The 11,453-nt window shown below is 43.4% G+C and overlaps 1 pseudogene across 1 annotated transcript; it reads right to left on the bottom strand.

Annotated features, from left to right (window-relative positions):
- Window positions 1–8,157: 8,157 nt before the first annotated feature.
- On the bottom strand, window positions 8,158–9,807 carry LOC309331350 (intraflagellar transport protein 22 homolog pseudogene; annotated as a pseudogene). Its single transcript has 2 exons — window positions 9,802–9,807; window positions 8,158–8,861 (listed from the first exon to the last, which is right to left on the bottom strand). The product of its transcript is annotated as an intraflagellar transport protein 22 homolog pseudogene (transcript).
- Between the last annotated feature and the right edge of the window lie 1,646 nt (window positions 9,808–11,453).

The raw sequence follows: 11,453 nt of genomic DNA, 5'->3' as shown, positions 1-11,453 counted from the left end.
AATATGTATGTATCTATGTTCCTCTGCTACCACACCTCTTCTGACATTTATTCTCATATCCTGGGAAGTGTATTTTGTTAAGGTTGCCAGGAACTGAAACTCTGTGAGGAGGTGAACTACAAATCCCAGGAATCATTGGGGGAAGCAACGACTGTTAAAGTGGTAGAAATGTGTTTTAACTCTGTGGTGTGGATGTGACCTTGCTGTGCTCTGTGTCCACACTCTCAGCTACTGTGCTACATCTGCTAAACTTAGGATACCAATATTATTAGTTATTTATTTTTATTTTTAATAAGATTTGTATACTGCCCTTCATCATAAGGTCTCAGGGCGGTAAGGCAGTGCATTTCCTCCTGCTCAGTTCCACTCATTTGGGGTAAAGCAGTGCATAATGCTGCTTTGGGATTCCAGCCATGCCCCATGGACTTGAGCTCATATTTAAGCTGACTTTTGAGGCCTCCTCCCTCCTCTTCTTACCAAAACACAAACAAAACCTTTGGCTCCCTGTTAGCCTGTCCCGCTCAGCCTTGCCAAATGATAAAAGGTCCCCTAATAAATAGCTTCTCCATCTTCTAATTCCGGGGACGGATCAGGGTGGGGGTCAGCTGTTCCCAGCATGTGGCGGGCATAGGAAGGAACAAGGGTCTCTGTGTACATATAATAAAGGGAGTCTACACAATGCTCTCTCCCTCCTCCCCTCCCTGCCCCATTAGATTTAAGTCATGGCCTTAGGAAAACACTGGCTTTTCTAGCGGAGCTATTCACTCCAAAACAATGCCTCCGACAAGCAGCCAGAGAAGGCAAGGCAGGCACTTTCCACATATGAAGCAATTAGTTAAGAGGCTCCATCATCCCTCAACCTCATTTGGGCACAAAATCAAAGAAACTGCCTTGATATCATAGAAGCATAGAACAGTAGTTTGGTGATAACTTCAAAGGTCACCTAGCATAATCTTCTTTTGGTGGGGCAAGATCCATCACAACAAAGAGTGTGACTGAGCAGCAGAATCAGGGGCTCAAAGGTTGCCTGTGTGCCTTGGCCGATCTGATGTCAGTCCTGACTATGCCAGCCTTGTCCACACAACAGTATACATACCTGTTGTCTTTTGTAGGCAACTGGCAGCTGAAGTATTTGGTCCAGCCCCAACATAGGTCCTAACACTAAGTAATGATTCAATATGCATCTCAGCTGCCTTGGGATGCGGGTGGCACTGTGGTCTAAAACACCTCTTGGGCTTGCTGATCAGAAACGCCTCTTGGGCTTGCTGATCAGAAGGTTGGCGGTTTGAATCCCCACAACAGGGTGAGCTCCTGCTGCTCTGTCCCATCTCCTGCCAACCTAGCAGTTCAAAAGCATGCCAGTGCAAGTAAATAAATAGGTATCCCTGGGGTGGGAAGGTAAATGGCATTTCTGTGCACTCTGGTTTCTGTCACAGTGCCCTGTTGCTCCAGTAGCGGTTTAGTCATGCTGGCCACATGACCCAGAAAGCTGTCTGTGGACAAATGCCGGCTCCCTCAGCCTGAAAGCGAGATGAGTGCCACACCCCATAGTTGCCTTTGACTGGACTTACTCATCCAGGGGTCCTTTACCTTTACCTTTTTACCTTGTCTCCCACTAACTAACATGCAGGCCCTGCATAGATGTTGTTGGGGTACCACTTTCATCTTCCCTGATCATTGGCCATGCTGGCTGGAACTGATGTCAAACAACCTCTGAAGAGGGGGTCCATGTTGGCTGACCCTTGATAAATAAAGGGATCTGAAATATACTCAGAGTTGCAAAGTTATTTCATGCTCTTTATTCAGCTCATAGTGGTGAGGAGGAATGAATGAAAGTCCCCTCAAAGTATCTGCTTTATATACATTATTTACACAATGGGCTGCACATGATTGGCTAATTCCGGAATTCTACTGTAAGCCAATCAGGTTGTGGATTCACTTCTATCTGGAGCATGATTGGGTGGTTCCTGCCAACCAATCATACTGCTGCATTGTTCTTGGACCAATCAGACTGCTGCATTCTGAATCCTATTATTCTAGGACCAATCAGACGGCTGCATTCTGAATCCTATTGTTCTAGGACCAATCAGACTGCTGCATTTTGGATCCTATTGTTCTAGGACCAATCAGACTGCTGCAGTTTGGATCCTATTCAACTCAGTACATAACAGGATCTCTAACCTCTTGTTCTTCATTCTTATAAATCAGCTGAGGCTTTGTCAGAGACCTCCTCTTCTTATGTGCATCAGTTGCCTGTTCACACTGGTGTCTCAGCTAATGCAGGAGTGAGTCAGGGTGCAGATCCAGGATTGCGCAGATAAACCCCCTGCTGAAGAAATAGCTGCTGACCAGATTTCCATACATTTTCAAATGTTCCCTCTCTCTCCTCAGAAACAGACTTGCAATGCTTCAAAATATGAACAGATTTCTTATGACATTGTTCACGGTCTCAAATCCACTGCATCAGACACAAGACTCAAGTCCACAAAAGCTGATGCCATAATACATTTGTTAGCCTTTAAGACTTTGAGTCTTTAGTCTGTTTCAGGAAAAACAGTAGATGTGGGTGTTGGACTAGACCCTGGGAGACCAGGGTTCAAATCTCCACTCAGCCATCAAGTTCACCAGGTGACCTTGGGCTGGTCACTGCCTCTCAGCCTAACTTCCCTCACCAAGTGGTTGTGAAGATAAAATGGAGGAGAGGAGAATCATGTGGTTGCCTTCAGCTACTGGTATATATATGTAATAAATGACTGAATGAAATAAAATAAATTGTGGCACCTCTTTGCTAGCTTTGCATAACAATGGCACAAGTGGCCTTTTTGAACCTTCCTCCCCTGGAAGGGCCTGGAAGTTGGGATACAAACAATTTCAGCAAGGAAAAACAAAACAAAACGGTGGGATGTGTAAAGTAAAAATGTAAATGAAATCTGAAGAAGTGTGCATGCACACGAAAGCTCATACCAAGAACTGACTTAGTTGGTCTTTAAGGTGCTACTGGAAGGAATTTGTTTTATGTAAATGAAAGATTTGCCAAAGACAGTCAATGGCATGCGGACAGCAATGATCACATTACAGTAATACTATAGCCACTGGTTTAGAATGATGAGGAACTGAGAAAAACTCAAAGAATAGAGACTGGGTGTTACACAGTTTTCACTGAAATATTTCGGGGGGGGGGGGGCGTTTGATGTCTTTGCGAGATTGGAACCAGCATTCCTTGGAGCATTGTCTCCCTTTTGACTGGAGCTGGTCAGCACGAGATCATTGTGGTGGCCATTTACTTAGATGGCTTTAATAGGGGATTACAGAAATTCATGAATAGCAGACCTATCAGTGACCATTAGCCAACATTGTTAAATGCAGCCTCCTTTGTCCAGAGGCTGTGAATAAAAATAGCTGGTGTGGGTGAGACTAGTCTAACAATGGTAAAATAATAATAATAATAATAATAATAATAATAATAATAATAATAATTGTCTAGTGGCGCCTTAGAGACCAACTAAGTTTGTTCTTGGCATAAGCTTCTGTGTGCATGCACACTTCTTCAGATTCACTGGTAAAATACAGTTGTTTGCCTTGACCTCAATGTGACCTTCATTAACTGTGACATTGCCAAAATTTTGAACTGTTTTGCACCATGATCTTTGCGTTTTGCTCCGTCCTACAAACTGAAGAACAGATACTCAAACCAAGAGTCACAGGTATTGCCCAAAACAAAACCCCACCCAAGAGTAGTCATATAAATTGCGGAGAGGCCTGTAGCTTTCACAATGCTTTGTCATGAACCCTCGCTCCACCCAATTTCCTGGGAGCAACTGCAAAGCTGAAAGGAAGACTGAAACAGGTATGTCAAGCACCTCTATAATATTAAACATAGATAAAATCTCCAGAATATTTTGCAGGGGCAATAAGCACTTTGAAACAGTTGTGGGGGTGGGGTTGCCTCTCATTCACCATCAATAAACAACAACAAATAGTCTGTGGGACTTTAAGAACTGTTTTTAGTATGTCATAAACTTTTGTCAGCCAGAGCCTACTTCATATGTATTGTGAGTCTGTGAGTCTGCGTGTGTAAATATGTGTGTATATTTTGTGTGTGTATGGGTGTTTCAAATAATAACAGCAGATTTTACAACAAACAATTATAAGCTGTTATTCTTTTTAGTCTAACTGGAGTCCTGTACCATCCCGAGATTTTTTTTGAAGTTATGCTTTTGTATTCCTGATGTTTATGACTTTAAGATCTGTAGCTAAATGGACAGGAAGTTGAGTTGGCTATGGCTGCGTTCACACGTGGCGTTTCTTCAGTTAGTTTTACTGATTGTAAAGCTTGCACTTCTGTTGTGTTTTCTAATTATGTTTTCTCACATTAGAATCTTTAATAATGTTATGCTATTTTAAATTTCAATCACACCAGTACAGTGGTGCCTTGCAAGACGAAATTAATCCGTTCCGCGAGTCTCTTTGTCTAGCGGTTTTTTCGTCTTGCGAAGCACGCCTATTAGCGGCTTAGCGGCTATTTGCGGCTTAGTGGCTTAGCGGCTTTAAGAAAAAGGAAAAAAACTCGCAAGAACTCGCAAGACGTTTCGTCTTGCGAAGCAAGCCCATAGGGAAATTCGTCTTGCGGAATGACTCAAAAGACGGAAAACTCTTTCGTCTAGCGAGTTTTTCGTCTTGCGAGGCATTCGTCTTGCGGGGCACCACTGTAGTCTGTACTGCAATGTGAAAGGAAAGTTAGATTGGAATTGGAATCCTGCCTCATTTAGCTTGGCAGGGCCTACATTTTGGAACTCCTTGCCTAATGGGATCAAGTAGGTGCCTTCATAGAATCATAGAATTGTAAAGTTGTAAGGGATCCTGAGGATCATCTAGTCCAACCCCTTGCAACTCAGGAATCTCAACTAGATCATACATGACAGATGGCCATTCATCCTCCATACACTTTTTGGTGCCTGCTTAAAAATTCTTGTTTAGGCAAGTCTACCCAGATGCTCAGAAAGTTGAGGGAATTTTAATATGCTTTAGTATTATTATTTTTTGTATGTTTGGAAGTAGAGGTGTGATTCCCTCCCCCCTTGATTTTACTGTTTTATCTTTTGTAAACTGCTTTGAGGTGTGTTTTTGTTTTTGTTTTTACAGTCAAGCAGTGTATAAATTTTATGAAATAAATTAATGCTATGCTTCTCATATATTTCACATAGTACATGAAACAATGCCGAGACCATGCACATTTCCTGTTTCTGAGGTTAGGCCTTTACTCATTGAAGAACGGAAAGCAATAGTGCAAAATAATGGAAAGATTTCTGGGAAAAAACACATTGTTTGGAGAAGACTTAGTGACAAACTTGCAAAGAAGAAAATCAACATTTCTCCCTGCAACCTTTATTTGACTGTGATTGGTAATCGCTATGAGTTCCACAGCGCATTGGGAATTTGTACAGAACCTGCAGATTCTGACAGGGTAAATCATGAGCGTTCACCAACTTTATCCTCTGCTGAGTCCAAAGACTACAAAACAGAGGGAAACCTTGAAGAAAGTAAAGAGGATGAATACTTTTGGAGCAAACAAACAAATGTGGATGAAACTCTAGAGAGAAAGGAATTCACAATCATAATTTCTAAAGAGGAATGGGCTGAGATTTGCATCTTAAATGTGCCGGAACCTCATGTATGGACGCACAAGCTAAACTTTCGTGTGCAGCCTCATTTGAAATGGCCCTGTAAAATAAGATACAGGGAAGGAAAGGTCACTAGGTCAGACCTGGCACAGCAGTATTTGAAAATGGAAGGAGAATGCACATTTTGCAAGTCACAGTTCATAGGATGCGTTACAGAAGCACCATCAGCAGAAGCACCAGTAATAATGCAATGCTCTTACAAGGGCCGCTTCAGTGATCCTCACCCACCAGATCTGAAAAGAAAGCTATCTGCAGATGCCACTATGACATTTGGTGATCTTGGAGCTAGTTATCTGCCTTTGACAAATCTCTCGGCTGTGGCAAAGTGCAACGCTCTGAAGGGAACTCACTTGCATGAAGATCCCATCCTTGCTGTTGCACTTGCAATGAACATACCACCATATGAGGGTATTATTCGGCAGGTGTCCTATGATTACCTGTTTGTAAGATATCACAGCTCAGCACAGCTCCAGGTTTACCATCGGTACATGAACACTGCCAGGCTTCCAAGTCTGAGCATTGGTGCAACAGGAGGATTGGTCCAAATGGTTGATAGGGGTGGAACGTGTGAAAAATCTGGTCACATACTTCTGTATAGTGCTGTTGTTCAAAACCTGGAGGCCCAAAAAATCTATCCGGTGTGCAGCATGGTGTCTGAACAACATGATGCAGAGACCGTCCAATATTGGTTGAAAATGTGGCTCCGAGATGGTGCAGAGAGGCCTAAGGAGGTCGTTGTGAGCACATCTCAAACTCTCATGTCGGCATGCATTCAGGCATTCACACCATTTCCATCGCTGTCAGACTACCTGGATGAGTGTGCAAAGATTTTGAATGACAACCGGGGATTGAAGAATTTGCCCTATAGCTACATCAGGAATGATGTAGGGCACATGATGAACCTGGTGGCAAGTTGGCCTAGTCTGCGGGGACAGCATCCCCAAATTCGTGAATTCTACTTAAAGTCTCTGGGTCTGGTGGCGCAAGCACAGGATATAAAAGATGTGAAGTCTCTGCTGAGACACATCATCACTGTTGCCGTGAGTCAAACTGAGGGAGAGGGCAAGGATACAGGCCAGCCAACAAATTGTGAGCTAAGCAAACACATCCTTCTACAAAGGATTGAAGGTTTTTGTCCTCCAGGAGATACAAGGGAAGAAGAATGGAGTGAAGTATGTCCTCCTGCTGGTCCCATAGAAAAGTGCAATGGCAATGCTTTCACACTCATGGTGGAGGAAATAAGGCATACTGTCACCACCAGTGTTGTTCCTGGAACTAGGCCTAACTGTCAAATGCTTCCAGATTTAGTAAGAGACATACTTACAATTTCCCATTTGATTCCACTGTGGACAGCTGTGATGGTTCCATTCTATGGATATGGTGGTGTTACAGCCAGCAGCGCTTCCAGTAAGGCTTATTTCAAGGACTTGAAACATGCACACTTTAAACATCTAACCCTACCCATGCGCCTGGATGACTTCGTTTTCCAGCACATCCAGTCACTGGAAGGCACCATGAAGCTTGCCGCTGCAGCTCAAATGACAACTGCGGTCAATGAGGATTGCATGGGGGAAACAGCTCAAGAAAAGGTGACTGCTCAGTGTGCCAATGAGATGGTGCTCAAGAGAAGAGCAAAATCGGCAGCAATACCCAGGTAAGAAATGCAGACAAAATGCATTTTCTGGGAAGGGTGACAAGTAGAGCATGATCCATGGATGCCACAGACTCATCACTGGGCCAGACGGGGCTTTTCTGAAAAAGGATGCTGAACTAGTGATAGCCAATGCGGTCCCTTTGGAGTACATCTCCAAAGGGCATTGGCCATGCTGACTCAGGGATGGGAATTAAAGTGGAGGGCACCCTTGGCCTGGTTCAGCAGTGCTGTTCTTAGGCAGCGTAGATCCCACACTGAGGCTACTGGCTTCATCGAAAGGAAAAGTAATCACTGGGGTTGGTTGGGAGGAGAAGCCATGAAGGATAGAAAGGAGCACAGGCAGCAAAATGAGATTGCAGCTGTCTTTTGAACATTGCTTCCACACACAAAAAGACTCAAAATCTATCTCAGATGGCCAAGTTGTTAAAAGTTGCGTGGTAATCCTAAAAAGACAAGGGTGTGGGAGGAAACTCCTATGAGGCCATCTTAATAGAAAGGAGATCTTAAGAGAAAGGAGATTGGACAGGCAAGCACTGCCACCTTCTGGCCATCCAAACTGATATGCTCCAGTTAGACCTGATACATTGGTGATGGGCTCAAGTCATTAACCCTTTCTTTGCTTCTTTTATGCTGCTTGGTGTTTTTTTACAAATTCTATTGACTGCTTTTATATGCCTCTTATGTTTTGCAATTTTAATGTTCTTGTTTTTCATGTTTTGTTTTGTTTTTCTAAATTTTTAACTTGTTGAGAGCTGCCCTGGAAACCTACATTTGTGTGTGTGTGTTTAAATGGGCATTTCTTTTATTTCTTTGCAGCAACGTTCATCCTGCTTTTAAGTGATCAGCAGCATCTCTCTGTCTCAGTTCTCATTTCCCAACTTAATAATGCCACTGAGGGACTTCACAAACTCCATCCGGAATCTTCAGGGTCTTCTTTGAGGCCAGAGTGGACGACCTGCAGCCAGTTCAGCAGTGGAGGCAAAGTGAGATTCTCCCGGGTTCATTGCGCTGCCTGGCTTATGATGTGAAATGAGCAGGCACTGGCTCTCCAGCAGCTGCTGTTGCTGGATAAAACAAGAGTGCCACATTCCAATCTCCTTCACACAGCCAGACGAGCCTTGGTTAAAAACAATAGTGATCCCCTGGGAATCTTTCATCAGTACTGGCCAGAAAGTCTTGGATTTTTGATTCCCTCCACAGTCCCACAGTTCAATCCAACACCCTGCTCCTTTGCCATTTCCCCCGAAATCTGGCTTCTTGTATTCTAGGGTCCTTACTGCATGTGATGGGAGATAATTACCAATGCCTTCGGTGCTCTCTGACAAGGAGTTTGCCAAGACAGGCTTTCCAGCCTCACTGGGGCCAACAAAGAGGATCTTCACCTTTGGCACCTTCCCTTGGACTAGGCCACATAGCCTTGACCTCACATATAAAGCCAACCTGAGCAAACAGCTGAAACGGCAGCTCCAATCCCCTGGAAACACGTTGAAGAATGGTATATAAATCTGTGTGAGGTGTTTGCGATTCTTTCATATATAAAATAAGACTTGACTGAATGGGGATGTTGGGTGCATTCTGAAGTATGGTAATATTTTAATTTAAAAACTGTAGATATTCCCCCACTCTGTAAACAACAATCTATAACAAATTATCCTCATCTCTTTTTTGGGGGGGGGTGTGTTATTGGGTTGTTGTTGTTTTTTATTTTGAGTATGTTCTTTGTGGTTTTATATTCTGATTTTATCTTGTGAACCGTCCTGAGACCTGTGAGTATAATGTGGTATAATAATAATAATAATAATAATAATAATAATAATAATAATAATAATATTAATAGGAGCATCCACCTGTCCTTTGTCAACCAAGCTGGGAGAAAGAAGCTTTTCTGCAGTAATTCTGTTCTTTTTAGAAGTGCTATAAACATTGAACAAGTTCATCTACTCAGGAGCAATTTAGAGAGAGGCCATGTTCCAGAGCTTTCCCCAGTTCCACTTTCCACCCACACATAGTTTCCTCACTCCATCACTAATGTCTGAGCAAGGTTTCAGGACAGTTCTCCATTTCCAAACCTATCCATGCTGCACTGTTCCAAAGTTTCAAGGTAACAGTGAATTGGAAAATGTTCTGGTCTAGAGGCCATCCAGCAGGTGGACTCATATTCTGACCTGGTTAAAGGCAGTTTCCTATGAATGGAATTAAGTTTCCATCCTCTCCCAACCCAAAAACTTTGCTTGGAAGGTAAGTGTGCCTCTTGAACTCCTCTCATTCGTATGCAGGAGAGAGTGAGAAGGCACTGGAAGCATATTAAAACCCTCAAGTGGCCTTTAGGGGCAGACACTGATCCCAGCCATGAGACCCCAAATGTCGGTATTCTGAGTTATGTAGTCTGGGCACATTTTGTCTCTTCCACAAATGCAGCATTTTGCTTTACACAGGACTGAGTGGCAGTTTATTTGGGAGCCACACCTTCATGGACCATAAAGAAGGCTGATCGCCGAAGAATTTATGCTTTTGAATTGTGCTGGAGGAGACTCTTGAGAGTCCCATGGACTGCTAGAAGATCAAACCTATCCATTCTGAAGGAAATTAGCCCTGAGTGCACACTGGAAGGACAGATCCTGAAGCTGAGGCTCCAATACTTTGGCCACCTCATGAGAAGAGAAAACTCTCTGGAAAAGACCCTGATGTTGGGAAAGATGGAGGGCACAAGGAGAAGGGGATGACAGACGATGAGATGGTTGGACAGTGTCCTCAAAGCTACTAACATGAGTTTAACCAAACTGCGGGAGGCAGTGGAAGACAGGAGTGCCTAGCGTGCTCTGGTCACGAAGAGTCAGACACGACTAAACAACAACAACAACAACAACAACAACAAAGGCACGCCTTCAGGGTCACCCCTGGGGTAGCACCTGTTTATGAGAAACACATTCTGCCTCCTTTCAACACTGCCCTAGACTGCAACATGGTAGTTTGTCCCATAAAAGTCAACTAGCGGGACTTGCAAAAACAAGAAATGATGAAGTGTGGAGAACTCCTGTCCAGGGTTCCAGCTAGCTAACCAGCCAGCAATGCTCTCTTTCAGGAAACTCCATTCTTCTCTGTGCTTTTTTGTTCCCTACTAGCCCCAGCAGTCAGTCAGCATTCGGTGTCTACTGAGCATGCTCAGTAGGTTGTGTTAAGTTGCTACCCTTTTAGGTTTTCCTCCCTAAATATGCTTTGCACTTCTGCAAACTTTGGGGTTCTCCCAAGTCTCCTTGTTATGTACTGAGTTGAATAGGATCCAAACTGCAGCAGTCTGATTGGTCCTAGAACAATAGGATCCAAAAGGCAGCAGTCTGATTGGTCCTAGAACAATAGGATTCAGAATGCAGCAGTCTGATTGGTCCTAGAACAATGCAGCAGTATGATTGGTTGGCAGAAACCACCCAATCATGCTCCAGATTGAAGTGAGTCCACAACCTGATTGGCTTAGAGTAGAATTCTGGAATTAGCCAATCATGTGCAGCCCATTGTGTAAATAATGTATATAAAGCAGATACTTTGAGGGGACATTCATTCATTCCTCCTCACCACTATGAGCTGAATAAAGAGCATGAAATCACTTTGCGACTCTGAGTATATTTCACTCCTTGTGCTTGGATAGTGCCATTTTGACTGCATAAGGATACACACTCGGTTGAAATATATATAGGAGCAACCCAGAACTGAGCCACACACCGTCTTTTTTACATACCTCCAATATTTTGACTGCAGATGTACACTCTGGATTTGTTTTGTTAATCATGCTTACAGAATCATAGAATCATAGAGTTGGAAGAGACCACAAGGGCCATTGAGTCCAACCCCCTGCCAAGCAGGAAACACCATCAGAGCACTCCTGACATGGTTGTCAAGCCTCTGCTTAAAGACCTCCAAAGAAGGAGACTCCACCACACTCCTTGGCAGCAAATTCCACTGTCGAACAGCTCTTACTGATCACAACAGGGATGATAGCATGTTGAGAAAACTGTATGGAAGAGAATGCTGAGATTTGGCTGTAATAACTATATAGCTATGCTATGCTCTAATTGATCATATTTAAAACTAGTTATGCTACAGATGTCTATTCTGTAGATCTA

The sequence above is a fragment of the Podarcis erhardii genome (genome assembly GCF_964252035.2).
Source record: "Podarcis erhardii genome assembly, chromosome: 1".
In the NCBI taxonomy this organism is placed as follows: Eukaryota; Metazoa; Chordata; class Lepidosauria; order Squamata; family Lacertidae; genus Podarcis; species Podarcis erhardii.
The sequence above is the reverse complement of the archived record's forward strand: the minus strand, read 5'-3'. Positions and strand labels throughout refer to the sequence as shown.